General features: G+C 41.3%; 1 long non-coding RNA gene across 2 annotated transcripts in view; it reads left to right on the top strand.

Annotated features, from left to right (window-relative positions):
* The first annotated feature begins 546 nt into the window (after positions 1–546).
* LOC139950570 (uncharacterized) overlaps positions 547–14,250 on the top strand; it is an 86,997-nt gene continuing 73,293 nt past the window's right edge. For both annotated transcript variants that reach the window (XR_011787674.1, XR_011787673.1), the window contains exon 1: positions 547–704. This is a non-coding gene — a long non-coding RNA (uncharacterized lncRNA). The remainder of the gene's footprint in view (positions 705–14,250) is intronic.

The following is a 14,250-nucleotide window of genomic DNA, read 5'->3' as shown; positions in this document are numbered from 1 at the left end:
GAATAGACTGGCCCCCTGTCAAAGACAGGTCGCTGCCGCTAGATCCAGATCCAGTGATTCCATTGGATAGACCATTCTTTTGTTGATAAACAAACCGCCTTGGTTGGCATGGTCGGCCAAATGTTAGTAAAACACTAAATCTTAAAAACAGATGTTTTAACCAAATTCAGCATTTTCTGCAAACTTTCAATTAAATAAAATACCTCTCATAATTAATTGTTTTGTTTTTAACAAAATCAACAAATTTGGTTAAATTGTTACCAAAAATAGCGATCTTTTCTTAATTTGCACTTACGGCTTTCCATAGTTTTCCAATCTGGGTTGGCAAAAACTCAGGCTGTGACGTTGCAAAAGAAAGGTATATACAATGATATCATTGGGTACGTGCAGAGTGACATAGATGCCCAAATAGTCGCTACTCTCAAGTCCGCAATGGAATATGACTGTGTATCTATATTATGTGAAATGACCGAGGTCAGGGGTCAAACTACACGCCGAGATTGCAATTTTTGAGGCCGGTCTCTGGCGTTATTCACGTGCCTCGAAGTGCGACGTCAGATGTTCAGGCTACTAGTGTAGGAACGGCAGTTCAACCTGCGTTAAAAGTCATGTTTGGAACACAGCTCTGACCCATGTTCTTATATACGGATGCCAGTGTGTTAATTTCAACGCCACATCTTTCCACAATCTTGAAAAGACACAGGGTAAGCTTGTTAATCTTCATAAGTACTGTAAACTATGCCTCTTTTCGTTTGAATTTTTGTAAGATCAATCATACTTTGTCGACATTTCAATTTAATCTTGTACAGACTGCTAACAACACTCCTAAGGCTAGGTCTTTTCGTACCAACCTTTTAAATTGCGAGGCCAGCGACAGTTTTGCTTATACTAAGAATACATTAATTGATAGAGATAAAAATAGCTTTAGCTCGCACAAAGACTTTTCGCTGGTTAATTGCATTTTAATCCTTCTTGCATGTGGAAATTTAACTCTGACCTTAAGTATGTAAACTGCGTCAACCATGGTATTTGTGATCGTGTAAAAACAGTTTTTTTCCGTAATCAGTTTCTTGAATGTGATGACCTTGATACTCTCGGTCGGTTTCTCAGATCGTTCTGACAATCCCTTTGTTTCATACTTTGTCAAGATGGTCTGGGGGTCGTCCGAGAGTGTCAGGGTTATCCTGTTTCAGTATGTCGCTTATATTGTATATGTGATGTAATTTTTAAAAATCTTTCTATCGCCTCCATTTTCGGAGGTTTTGAGGAAATAAATAAATCAAATAGCTATGTGGCGGCACTAATCCCGCCATGTTCTTGGCAGAAGCCCAGGGAGGAGTCGGCATTGTATTAGCATGGTGTGTGTGCATTGCGGCATTTGGGCATTGTTAAGGGGCGGGGTGGCAGGCGTAGCAGAAATTTCAAGAGGCATACCAGGCTTTTTTTTGTTCAGTGATTTGTGGCGTTGACATGTTGTACTGGCTTTGTTCATTTTTAACCTGGTGTTTCACTATTAGCTATGCAGCTAACTTAGATTGTGCGCAGGCAAGGGTTGAGCTGTTTCTCCGAAAGCTTTTAATGTTGTGGCTATTATGGTATCCCCAGTATTTTTGGGAATTCCTTCTGTCCCACCGCTAGCTGAAATTGGTTGATCAAGTAGTTGTTTTTCTTGGGTTTGATTAAATTTTAGTTCTAGATTTAATATTTTGGGGGAGTGTGCTTACATCACTTCAACCATTTTAACCTGTGGGGTAGGAAAACCAACGGCATGTCATCGTTCTGTGATGTCTGCCTGGTGGGCATTTGGGTCGACCTTGGGGTCGGTTTGGGGTGCCTCAGTGTACTTTAAACTCAGTAACCCCTTGTCTGCAAGTTCATTAAAGTTGGTTTGCCGGACATGGTTATCGTGAAAAGTGTCAACTAATACTGAACCCAACTCTTCCTTCCGACATTATGATCTGCGCAAACTTGACCCCTATTCCCGGTAAAGTTGTTAATTCCTTTATATTAATGGCCATTGTGATATTAGAAGTCTAGGGTCACAGTAGATAAAATGGATTATAATTAAACGGGGCAAAATCTTGGTCTTGTTTCTGTTTAGCCTTTTAGTTGTTATTGTTAGTCGCATAGATGAATCTTGTATTCATAATGCGCGTTATAAATGCTGTTTATTATTATTACTATTATTGTTGTTGTTGTTGTTGTTGTTGTTGTTGTTGTTGTTGTTGTTGTTGTTGTTGTTGTTGTTGTTGTTGTTGTTGTTGTTGTTGTTGTTGTTGTTGTTGTTGTTGTTGTTGTTGTTGTTGTTGTTGTTGTTGTTGTTGTTGTTGTTGTTGTTGTTGTTGTTGTTGTTGTTGTTGTTGTTGTTGTTGTTGTTGTTGTTAAATTGCCCGAATTTAGGTGTGTGTGTCGTGTCCACTCCCTGACCTCTAGCCTCGCTTTGAAAATCCCCACAACACTAAGTGTGATACGAGAGGAAAGCCCTTGATCATATCTATCGAATGGTGCTAAACTTATTCAGATTGATAAAGTATTTGGGGTCATATTGGCCAGTTGTAACTTGTGATTTTGTCTGTGCACAAAAATCCCATAGGGAGGCTTGTTGAGTTAGCTTCGGAGCACAGCCGCCTTCATGTCATTTTCGCTATCAAGAGTTATGGAAGACTCCCTAAAACTTTGAAATTCGGATTCAGGGATATGCAAGGATCACTCAGGTACAAACCGCGTCTCTCTAGCATTTTTAGTTCCAGAATAATTCAATAGCATAGCTGACAGTTTTAAAAGTCCGGGCTTTCTTTTCAATGAATATATATATTTTTTTATTTATCACCACGCGCCGTGTAAATCATGCATTAAATTGCCCGAATTTAGGTGTGTGTGTCGGGTCCTCTCCCTGACCTCTAGCCTCGCTTTGAAAATCCCCACAACACTAAGTTTGATACGAGAGGAAAGCCCTTGATCATATCTATCGAATGGTGCTAAACTTATTCAGATTGATAAAGTATTTGGGGTCGAATTGGCCAGTTTTAACTTGTGATTTTGTCTGTGCACAAAAATCCCATAGGGAGGCTTGTTGAGTTAGCTTCGGAGCACAGCCGCCTTCATGTCATTTTCGCTATCAAGAGGTATGGAAGACGCCCTAAAGCTTTGAAATGCGGATTCAGGGATATGCAAGGATCACTCAGGTAGAAACCGCGTCTCTCTAGCATTTTTAGTTCCAGAATAATTCAATAGCATAGCTGACAGTTTTAAAAGTCCGGGCTTTCTTTTCAATGAATATATATATTTTTTTATTTATCACCACGCGCCGTGTAAATCATGCATTAAATTGCCCGAATTTAGGTGTGTGTGTCGGGTCCACTCCCTGACCTCTAGCCTCGCTTTGAAAATCCCCACAACACTAAGTTTGATACGAGAGGAAAGCCCCTGATCATATCTATCGAATGGTGCTAAACTTATTCAGATTGATAAAGTATTTGGGGTCGAATTGGCCAGTTGTAACTTGTGATTTTGTCTGTGCACAAAAATCCCATAGGGAGGCTTGTTGAGTTAGCTTCGGAGCACAGCCGCCTTCATGTCATTTTCGCTATCAAGAGGTATGGAAGACTCCCTAAAACTTTGAAATTCGGATTCAGGGATATGCAAGGATCACTCAGGTACAAACCGCGTCTCTCTAGCATTTTTAGTTCCAGAATAATTCAATAGCATAGCTGACAGTTTTAAAAGTCCGGGCTTTCTTTTCAATGAATATATATATTTTTTTATTTATCACCACGCGCCGTGTAAATCATGCATTAAATTGCCCGAATTTAGGTGTGTGTGTCGGGTCCACTCCCTGACCTCTAGCCTCGCTTTGAAAATCCCCACAACACTAAGTTTGATACGAGAGGAAAGCCCTTGATCATATCTATCGAATGGTGCTAAACTTATTCAGATTGATAAAGTATTTGGGGTCGAATTGGCCAGTTTTAACTTGTGATTTTGTCTGTGCACAAAAATCCCATAGGGAGGCTTGTTGAGTTAGCTTCGGAGCACAGCCGCCTTCATGTCATTTTCGCTATCAAGAGGTATGGAAGACGCCCTAAAGCTTTGAAATTCGGATTCAGGGATATGCAAGGATCACTCAGGTAGAAACCGCGTCTCTCTAGCATTTTTAGTTCCAGAATAATTCAAGAGCATAGCTGACAGTTTTAAAAGTCCGGGCTTTCTTTTCAATGAATATTTTTTTTTTCATTTATCACCACGCGCCGTGTAAATCATGCATTAAATTGCCCGAATTTAGGTGTGTGTGTCGGGTCCACTCCCTGACCTCTAGCCTCGCTTTGAAAATCCCCACAACACTAAGTTTGATACGAGAGGAAAGCCCTTGATCATATCTATCGAATGGTGCTAAACTTATTTAGATTGATAAAGTATTTGGGGTCGAATTGGCCAGTTGTAACTTGTGATTTTGTCTGTGCACAAAAATCCCATAGGGAGGCTTGTTGAGTTAGCTTCGGAGCACAGCCGCCTTCATGTCATTTTCGCTATCAAGAGGTATGGAAGACGCCCTAAAACTTTGAAATTCGGATTCAGGGATATGCAAGGATCACTCAGGTACAAACCGCGTCTCTCTAGCATTTTTAGTTCCAGAATAATTCAAGAGCATAGCTGACAGTTTTAAAAGTCCGGGCTTTCTTTTCAATGAATATATATTTTTTTCATTTATCACCACGCGCCGTGTAAATCATGCGTTAAATTGCCCGAATTTAGGTGTGTGTGTCGGGTCCACTCCCTGACCTCTTGCCTCGCTTTGAAAATCCCCACAACACTAAGTTTGATACGAGAGGAAAGCCCTTGATCATATCTATCGAATGGTGCTAAACTTATTCAGATTGATAAAGTATTTGGGGTCGAATTGGCCAGTTGTAACTTGTGATTTTGTCTGTGCACAAAAATCCCATAGGGAGGCGTGTTGAGTTAGCTTCGGAGCACAGCCGCCTTCATGTCATTTTCGCTATCAAGAGGTATGGAAGACGCCCTAAAACTTTGAAATTCAGATTCAGGGATATGCAAGGATCACTCAGGTACAAACCGCGTCTCTCTAGCGTTTTTAGTTCCAGAATAATTCAAGAGCATAGCTGACAGTTTTAAAAGTCCGGGCTTTCTTTTCAATGAATATTTTTTTTTTTCATTTATCACCACGCGCCGTGTAAATCATGCATTAAATTGCCCGAATTTAGGTGTGTGTGTCGGGTCCACTCCCTGACCTCTAGCCTCGCTTTGAAAATCCCCACAACACTAAGTTTGATACGAGAGGAAAGCCCTTGATCATATCTATCGAATGGTGCTAAACTTATTCAGATTGATAAAGTATTTGGGGTCGAATTGGCCAGTTGTAACTTGTGATTTTGTCTGTGCACAAAAATCCCATAGGGAGGCTTGTTGAGTTAGCTTCGGAGCACAGCCGCCTTCATGTCATTTTCGCTATCAACAGGTATGGACGACGCCCTAAAACTTTGAAATTCGGATTCAGGGATATGCAAGGATCACTCAGGTACAAACCGCGTCTCTCTAGCATTTTTAGTTCCAGAATAATTCAAGAGCATAGCTGACAGTTTTAAAAGTCCGGGCTTTCTTTTCAATGAATATATATTTTTTTCATTTATCACCTCGCGCCGTGTAAATCATGCATTAAATTGCCCGAATTTAGGTGTGTGTGTCGGGTCCACTCCCTGACCTCTAGCCTCGCTTTGAAAATCCCCACAACACTAAGTTTGATACGAGAGGAAAGCCCTTGATCATATCTATCGAATGGTGCTAAACTTATTCAGATTGATAAAGTATTTGGGGTCGAATTGGCCAGTTGTAACTTGTGATTTTGTCTGTGCACAAAAATCCCATAGGGAGGCTTGTTGAGTTAGCTTCGGAGCACAGCCGCCTTCATGTCATTTTCGCTATCAAGAGGTATGGAAGACGCCCTAAAACTTTAAAATTCGGATTCAGGGATATGCAAGGATCACTCAGGTACAAACCGCGTCTCTCTAGCGTTTTTAGTTCCAGAATAATTCAAGAGCATAGCTGACAGTTTTAAAAGTCCGGGCTTTCTTTTCAATGAATATTTTTTTTTTTTTCATTTATCACCACGCGCCGTGTAAATCATGCATTAAATTGCCCGAATTTAGGTGTGTGTGTCGGGTCCACTCCCTGACCTCTAGCCTCGCTTTGAAAATCCCCACAACACTAAGTTTGATACGAGAGGAAAGCCCTTGATCATATCTATCGAATGGTGCTAAACTTATTTAGATTGATAAAGTATTTGGGGTCGAATTGGCCAGTTGTAACTTGTGATTTTGTCTGTGCACAAAAATCCCATAGGGAGGCTTGTTGAGTTAGCTTCGGAGCACAGCCGCCTTCATGTCATTTTCGCTATCAAGAGGTATGGAAGACGCCCTAAAACTTTGAAATTCGGATTCAGGGATATGCAAGGATCACTCAGGTACAAACCGCGTCTCTCTAGCGTTTTTAGTTCCAGAATAATTCAAGAGCATAGCTGACAGTTTTAAAAGTCCGGGCTTTCTTTTCAATGAATATATATTTTTTTCATTTATCACCACGCGCCGTGTAAATCATGCATTAAATTGCCCGAATTTAGGTGTGTGTGTCGGGTCCACTCCCTGACCTCTAGCCTCGCTTTGAAAATCCCCACAACACTAAGTTTGATACGAGAGGAAAGCCCTTGATCATATCTATCGAATGGTGCTAAACTTATTCAGATTGATAAAGTATTTGGGGTCGAATTGGCCAGTTGTAACTTGTGATTTTGTCTGTGCACAAAAATCCCATAGGGAGGCTTGTTGAGTTAGCTTCGGAGGACAGCCGCCTTCATGTCATTTTCGCTATCAACAGGTATGGAAGACGCCCTAAAACTTTGAAATTCGGATTCAGGGATATGCAAGGATCACTCAGGTACAAACCGCGTCTCTCTAGCGTTTTTAGTTCCAGAATAATTCAAGAGCATAGCTGACAGTTTTAAAAGTCCGGGCTTTCTTTTCAATGAATATATATTTTTTTTTCATTTATCACCACGCGCCGTGTAAATCATGCATTAAATTGCCCGAATTTAGGTGTGTGTGTCGGGTCCACTCCCTGACCTCTAGCCTCGCTTTGAAAATCCCCACAACACTAAGTTTGATACGAGAGGAAAGCCCTTGATCATATCTATCGAATGGTGCTAAACTTATTCAGATTGATAAAGTATTTGGGGTCGAATTGGCCAGTTGTAACTTGTGATTTTGTCTGTGCACAAAAATCCCATAGGGAGGCTTGTTGAGTTAGCTTCGGAGCACAGCCGCCTTCATGTCATTTTCGCTATCAACAGGTATGGAAGACGCCCTAAAACTTTGAAATTCGGATTCAGGGATATGCAAGGATCACTCAGGTACAAACCGCGTCTCTCTAGCATTTTTAGTTCCAGAATAATTCAAGAGCATAGCTGACAGTTTTAAAAGTCCGGGCTTTCTTTTCAATGAATATATATTTTTTTCATTTATCACCTCGCGCCGTGTAAATCATGCATTAAATTGCCCGAGTTTAGGTGTGTGTGTCGGGTCCACTCCGTGACCTCTAGCCTCGCTTTGAAAATCCCCACAACACTAAGTTTGATACGAGAGGAAAGCCCTTGATCATATCTATCGAATGGTGCTAAACTTATTCAGATTGATAAAGTATTTGGGGTCGAATTGGCCAGTTGTAACTTGTGATTTTGTCTGTGCACAAAAATCCCATAGGGAGGCTTGTTGAGTTAGCTTCGGAGCACAGCCGCCTTCATGTCATTTTCGCTATCAACAGGTATGGAAGACGCCCTAAAACTTTGAAATTCGGATTCAGGGATATGCAAGGATCACTCAGGTACAAACCGCGTCTCTCTAGCGTTTTTAGTTCCAGAATAATTCAAGAGCATAGCTGACAGTTTTAAAAGTCCGGGCTTTCTTTTCAATGAATATTTTTTTTTTCATTTATCACCACGCGCCGTGTAAATCATGCATTAAATTGCCCGAATTTAGGTGTGTGTGTCGGGTCCACTCCCTGACCTCTAGCCTCGCTTTGAAAATCCCCACAACACTAAGTTTGATACGAGAGGAAAGCCCTTGATCATATCTATCGAATGGTGCTAAACTTATTCAGATTGATAAAGTATTTGGGGTCGAATTGGCCAGTTGTAACTTGTGATTTTGTCTGTGCACAAAAATCCCATAGGGAGGCTTGTTGAGTTAGCTTCGGAGCACAGCCGCCTTCATGTCATTTTCGCTATCACGAGGTATGGAAGACGCCCTAAAACTTTGAAATTCGGATTCAGGGATATGCAAGGATCACTCAGGTACAAACCGCGTCTCTCTAGCGTTTTTAGTTCCAGAATAATTCAAGAGCATAGCTGACAGTTTTAAAAGTCCGGGCTTTCTTTTCAATGAATATTTTTTTTTTTCATTTATCACCACGCGCCGTGTAAATCATGCATTAAATTGCCCGAATTTAGGTGTGTGTGTCGGGTCCACTCCCTGACCTCTAGCCTCGCTTTGAAAATCCCCACAACACTAAGTTTGATACGAGAGGAAAGCCCTTGATCATATCTATCGAATGGTGCTAAACTTATTCAGATTGATAAAGTATTTGGGGTCGAATTGGCCAGTTGTAACTTGTGATTTTGTCTGTGCACAAAAATCCCATATGGAGGCTTGTTGAGTTAGCTTCGGAGCACAGCCGCCTTCATGTCATTTTCGCTATCAAGAGGTATGGAAGACGCCCTAAAACTTTGAAATTCGGATTCAGGGATATGCAAGGATCACTCAGGTACAAACCGCGTCTCTCTAGCGTTTTTAGTTCCAGAATAATTCAAGAGCATAGCTGACAGTTTTAAAAGTCCGGGCTTTCTTTTCAATGAATATATATTTTTTTCATTAATCACCACGCGCCGTGTAAATCATGCATTAAATTGCCCGAATTTAGGTGTCGGGTCCACTCCCTGACCTCTAGCCTCGCTTTGAAAATCCCCACAACACTAAGTTTGATACGAGAGGAAAGCCCTTGATCATATCTATCGAATGGTGCTAAACTTATTTAGATTGATAAAGTATTTGGGGTCGAATTGGCCAGTTGTAACTTGTGATTTTGTCTGTGCACAAAAATCCCATAGGGAGGCTTGTTGAGTTAGCTTCGGAGCACAGCCGCCTTCATGTCATTTTCGCTATCAACAGGTATGGAAGACGCCCTAAAACTTTGAAATTCGGATTCAGGGATATGCAAGGATCACTCAGGTACAAACCGCGTCTCTCTAGCATTTTTAGTTCCAGAATAATTCAAGAGCATAGCTGACAGTTTTAAAAGTCCGGGCTTTCTTTTCAATGAATATATTTTTTTTCATTTATCACCACACGCCGTGTAAATCATGCATTAAATTGCCCGAATTTAGGTGTGTGTGTCGGGTCCACTCCCTGACCTCTAGCCTCGCTTTGAAAATCCCCACAACACTAAGTTTGATACGAGAGGAAAGCCCTTGATCATATCTATCGAATGGTGCTAAACTTATTCAGATTGATAAAGTATTTGTGGTCGAATTGGCCAGTTGTAACTTGTGATTTTGTCTGTGCACAAAAATCCCATAGGGAGGCTTGTTGAGTTAGCTTCGGAGCACAGCCGCCTTCATGTCATTTTCGCTATCAACAGGTATGGAAGACGCCCTAAAACTTTGAAATTCGGATTCAGGGATATGCAAGGATCACTCAGGTACAAACCGCGTCTCTCTAGCGTTTTTAGTTCCAGAATAATTCAAGAGCATAGCTGACAGTTTTAAAAGTCCGGGCTTTCTTTTCAATGAATATTTTTTTTTTTTCATTTATCACCACGCGCCGTGTAAATCATGCATTAAATTGCCCGAATTTAGGTGTGTGTGTCGGGTCCACTCCCTGACCTCTAGCCTCGCTTTGAAAATCCCCACAACACTAAGTTTGATACGAGAGGAAAGCCCTTGATCGTATCTATCGAATGGTGCTAAACTTATTTAGATTGATAAAGTATTTGGGGTCGAATTGGCCAGTTGTAACTTGTGATTTTGTCTGTGCACAAAAATCCCATAGGGAGGCTTGTTGAGTTAGCTTCGGAGCACAGCCGCCTTCATGTCATTTTCGCTATCAACAGGTATGGAAGACGCCCTAAAACTTTGAAATTCGGATTCAGGGATATGCAAGGATCACTCAGGTACAAACCGCGTCTCTCTAGCATTTTTAGTTCCAGAATAATTCAAGAGCATAGCTGACAGTTTTAAAAGTCCGGGCTTTCTTTTCAATGAATATATATTTTTTTCATTTATCACCTCGCGCCGTGTAAATCATGCATTAAATTGCCCGAATTTAGGTGTGTGTGTCGGGTCCACTCCCTGACCTCTAGCCTCGCTTTGAAAATCCCCACAACACTAAGTTTGATACGAGAGGAAAGCCCTTGATCATATCTATCGAATGGTGCTAAACTTATTCAGATTGATAAAGTATTTGGGGTCGAATTGGCCAGTTGTAACTTGTGATTTTGTCTGTGCACAAAAATCCCATAGGGAGGCTTGTTGAGTTAGCTTCGGAGCACAGCCGCCTTCATGTCATTTTCGCTATCAACAGGTATGGAAGACGCCCTAAAACTTTGAAATTCGGATTCAGGGATATGCAAGGATCACTCAGGTACAAACCACGTCTCTCTAGCATTTTTAGTTCCAGAATAATTCAAGAGCATAGCTGACAGTTTTAAAAGTCCGGGCTTTCTTTTCAATGAATATATTTTTTTTCATTTATCACCACACGCCGTGTAAATCATGCATTAAATTGCCCGAATTTAGGTGTGTGTGTCGGGTCCACTCCCTGACCTCTAGCCTCGCTTTGAAAATCCCCACAACACTAAGTTTGATACGAGAGGAAAGCCCTTGATCATATCTATCGAATGGTGCTAAACTTATTCAGATTGATAAAGTATTTGTGGTCGAATTGGCCAGTTGTAACTTGTGATTTTGTCTGTGCACAAAAATCCCATAGGGAGGCTTGTTGAGTTAGCTTCGGAGCACAGCCGCCTTCATGTCATTTTCGCTATCAACAGGTATGGAAGACGCCCTAAAACTTTGAAATTCGGATTCAGGGATATGCAAGGATCACTCAGGTACAAACCGCGTCTCTCTAGCGTTTTTAGTTCCAGAATAATTCAAGAGCATAGCTGACAGTTTTAAAAGTCCGGGCTTTCTTTTCAATGAATATTTTTTTTTTTTCATTTATCACCACGCGCCGTGTAAATCATGCATTAAATTGCCCGAATTTAGGTGTGTGTGTCGGGTCCACTCCCTGACCTCTAGCCTCGCTTTGAAAATCCCCACAACACTAAGTTTGATACGAGAGGAAAGCCCTTGATCATATCTATCGAATGGTGCTAAACTTATTCAGATTGATAAAGTATTTGGGGTCGAATTGGCCAGTTGTAACTTGTGATTTTGTCTGTGCACAAAAATCCCATAGGGAGGCTTGTTGAGTTAGCTTCGGAGCACAGCCGCCTTCATGTCATTTTCGCTATCAACAGGTATGGAAGACGCCCTAAAACTTTGAAATTCGGATTCAGGGATATGCAAGGATCACTCAGGTACAAACCGCGTCTCTCTAGCATTTTTAGTTCCAGAATAATTCAGGAGCCTAGCTGACAGTTTTAAAAGTCCGGGCTTTCTTTTCAATGAATATATATTTTTTTCATTTATCACCTCGCGCCGTGTAAATCATGCATTAAATTGCCCGAATTTAGGTGTGTGTGTCGGGTCCACTCCCTGACCTCTAGCCTCGCTTTGAAAATCCCCACAACACTAAGTTTGATACGAGAGGAAAGCCCTTGATCATATCTATCGAATGGTGCTAAACTTATTTAGATTGATAAAGTATTTGGGGTCGAATTGGCCAGTTGTAACTTGTGATTTTGTCTGTGCACAAAAATCCCATAGGGAGGCTTGTTGAGTTAGCTTCGGAGCACAGCCGCCTTCATGTCATTTTCGCTATCAACAGGTATGGAAGACGCCCTAAAACTTTGAAATTCGGATTCAGGGATATGCAAGGATCACTCAGGTACAAACCGCGTCTCTCTAGCATTTTTAGTTCCAGAATAATTCAAGAGCATAGCTGACAGTTTTAAAAGTCCGGGCTTTCTTTTCAATGAATATATATTTTTTTCATTTATCACCTCGCGCCGTGTAAATCATGCATTAAATTGCCCGAATTTAGGTGTGTGTGTCGGGTCCACTCCCTGACCTCTAGCCTCGCTTTGAAAATCCCCACAACACTAAGTTTGATACGAGAGGAAAGCCCTTGATCATATCTATCGAATGGTGCTAAACTTATTCAGATTGATAAAGTATTTGGGGTCGAATTGGCCAGTTGTAACTTGTGATTTTGTCTGTGCACAAAAATCCCATAGGGAGGCTTGTTGAGTTAGCTTCGGAGCACAGCCGCCTTCATGTCATTTTCGCTATCAAGAGGTATGGAAGACGCCCTAAAACTTTGAAATTCGGATTCAGGGATATGCAAGGATCACTCAGGTACAAACCGCGTCTCTCTAGCGTTTTTAGTTCCAGAATAATTCAAGAGCATAGCTGACAGTTTTAAAAGTCCGGGCTTTCTTTTCAATGAATATTTTTTTTTTTTCATTTATCACCACGCGCCGTGTAAATCATGCATTAAATTGCCCGAATTTAGGTGTGTGTGTCGGGTCCACTCCCTGACCTCTAGCCTCGCTTTGAAAATCCCCACAACACTAAGTTTGATACGAGAGGAAAGCCCTTGATCATATCTATCGAATGGTGCTAAACTTATTTAGATTGATAAAGTATTTGGGGTCGAATTGGCCAGTTGTAACTTGTGATTTTGTCTGTGCACAAAAATCCCATAGGGAGGCTTGTTGAGTTAGCTTCGGAGCACAGCCGCCTTCATGTCATTTTCGCTATCAAGAGGTATGGAAGACGCCCTAAAACTTTGAAATTCGGATTCAGGGATATGCAAGGATCACTCAGGTACAAACCGCGTCTCTCTAGCGTTTTTAGTTCCAGAATAATTCAAGAGCATAGCTGACAGTTTTAAAAGTCCGGGCTTTCTTTTCAATGAATATATATTTTTTTCATTTATCACCACGCGCCGTGTAAATCATGCATTAAATTGCCCGAATTTAGGTGTGTGTGTCGGGTCCACTCCCTGACCTCTAGCCTCGCTTTGAAAATCCCCACAACACTAAGTTTGATACGAGAGGAAAGCCCTTGATCATATCTATCGAATGGTGCTAAACTTATTCAGATTGATAAAGTATTTGGGGTCGAATTGGCCAGTTGTAACTTGTGATTTTGTCTGTGCACAAAAATCCCATAGGGAGGCTTGTTGAGTTAGCTTCGGAGCACAGCCGCCTTCATGTCATTTTCGCTATCAACAGGTATGGAAGACGCCCTAAAACTTTGCAATTCGGATTCAGGGATATGCAAGGATCACTCAGGTACAAACCGCGTCTCTCTAGCATTTTTAGTTCCAGAATAATTCAAGAGCATAGCTGACAGTTTTAAAAGTCCGGGCTTTCTTTTCAATGAATATATATTTTTTTCATTTATCACCACGCGCCGTGTAAATCATGCATTAAATTGCCCGAGTTTAGGTGTGTGTGTCGGGTCCACTCCCTGACCTCTAGCCTCGCTTTGAAAATCCCCACAACACTAAGTTTGATACGAGAGGAAAGCCCTTGATCATATCTATTGAATGGTGCTAAACATATTCAGATTGATAAAGTATTTGGGGTCGAATTGGCCAGTTGTAACTTGTGATTTTGTCTGTGCACAAAAATCCCATAGGGAGGCTTGTTGAGTTAGCTTCGGAGAACAGCCGCCTTCATGTCATTTTCGCTATCAAGAGGTATGGAAGACGCCCTAAAACTTTGAAATTCGGATTCAGGGATATGCAAGGATCACTCAGGTACAAACCGCGTCTCTCTAGCGTTTTTAGTTCCAGAATAATTCAAGAGCATAGCTGACAGTTTTAAAAGTCCGGGCTTTCTTTTCAATGAATATATATTTTTTTCATTTATCACCACGCGCCGTGTAAATCATGCATTAAATTGCCCGAATTTAGGTGTGTGTGTCGGGTCCACTCCCTGACCTCTAGCCTCGCTTTGAAAATCCCCACAACACTAAGTTTGATACGAGAGGAAAGCCCTTGATCATATCTATCG

The sequence above is a fragment of the Asterias amurensis genome, chromosome 18 (genome assembly GCF_032118995.1).
Source record: "Asterias amurensis chromosome 18, ASM3211899v1".
Lineage (NCBI taxonomy): Eukaryota > Metazoa > Echinodermata > Asteroidea > Forcipulatida > Asteriidae > Asterias > Asterias amurensis.
The sequence above is the reverse complement of the archived record's forward strand: the minus strand, read 5'-3'. Positions and strand labels throughout refer to the sequence as shown.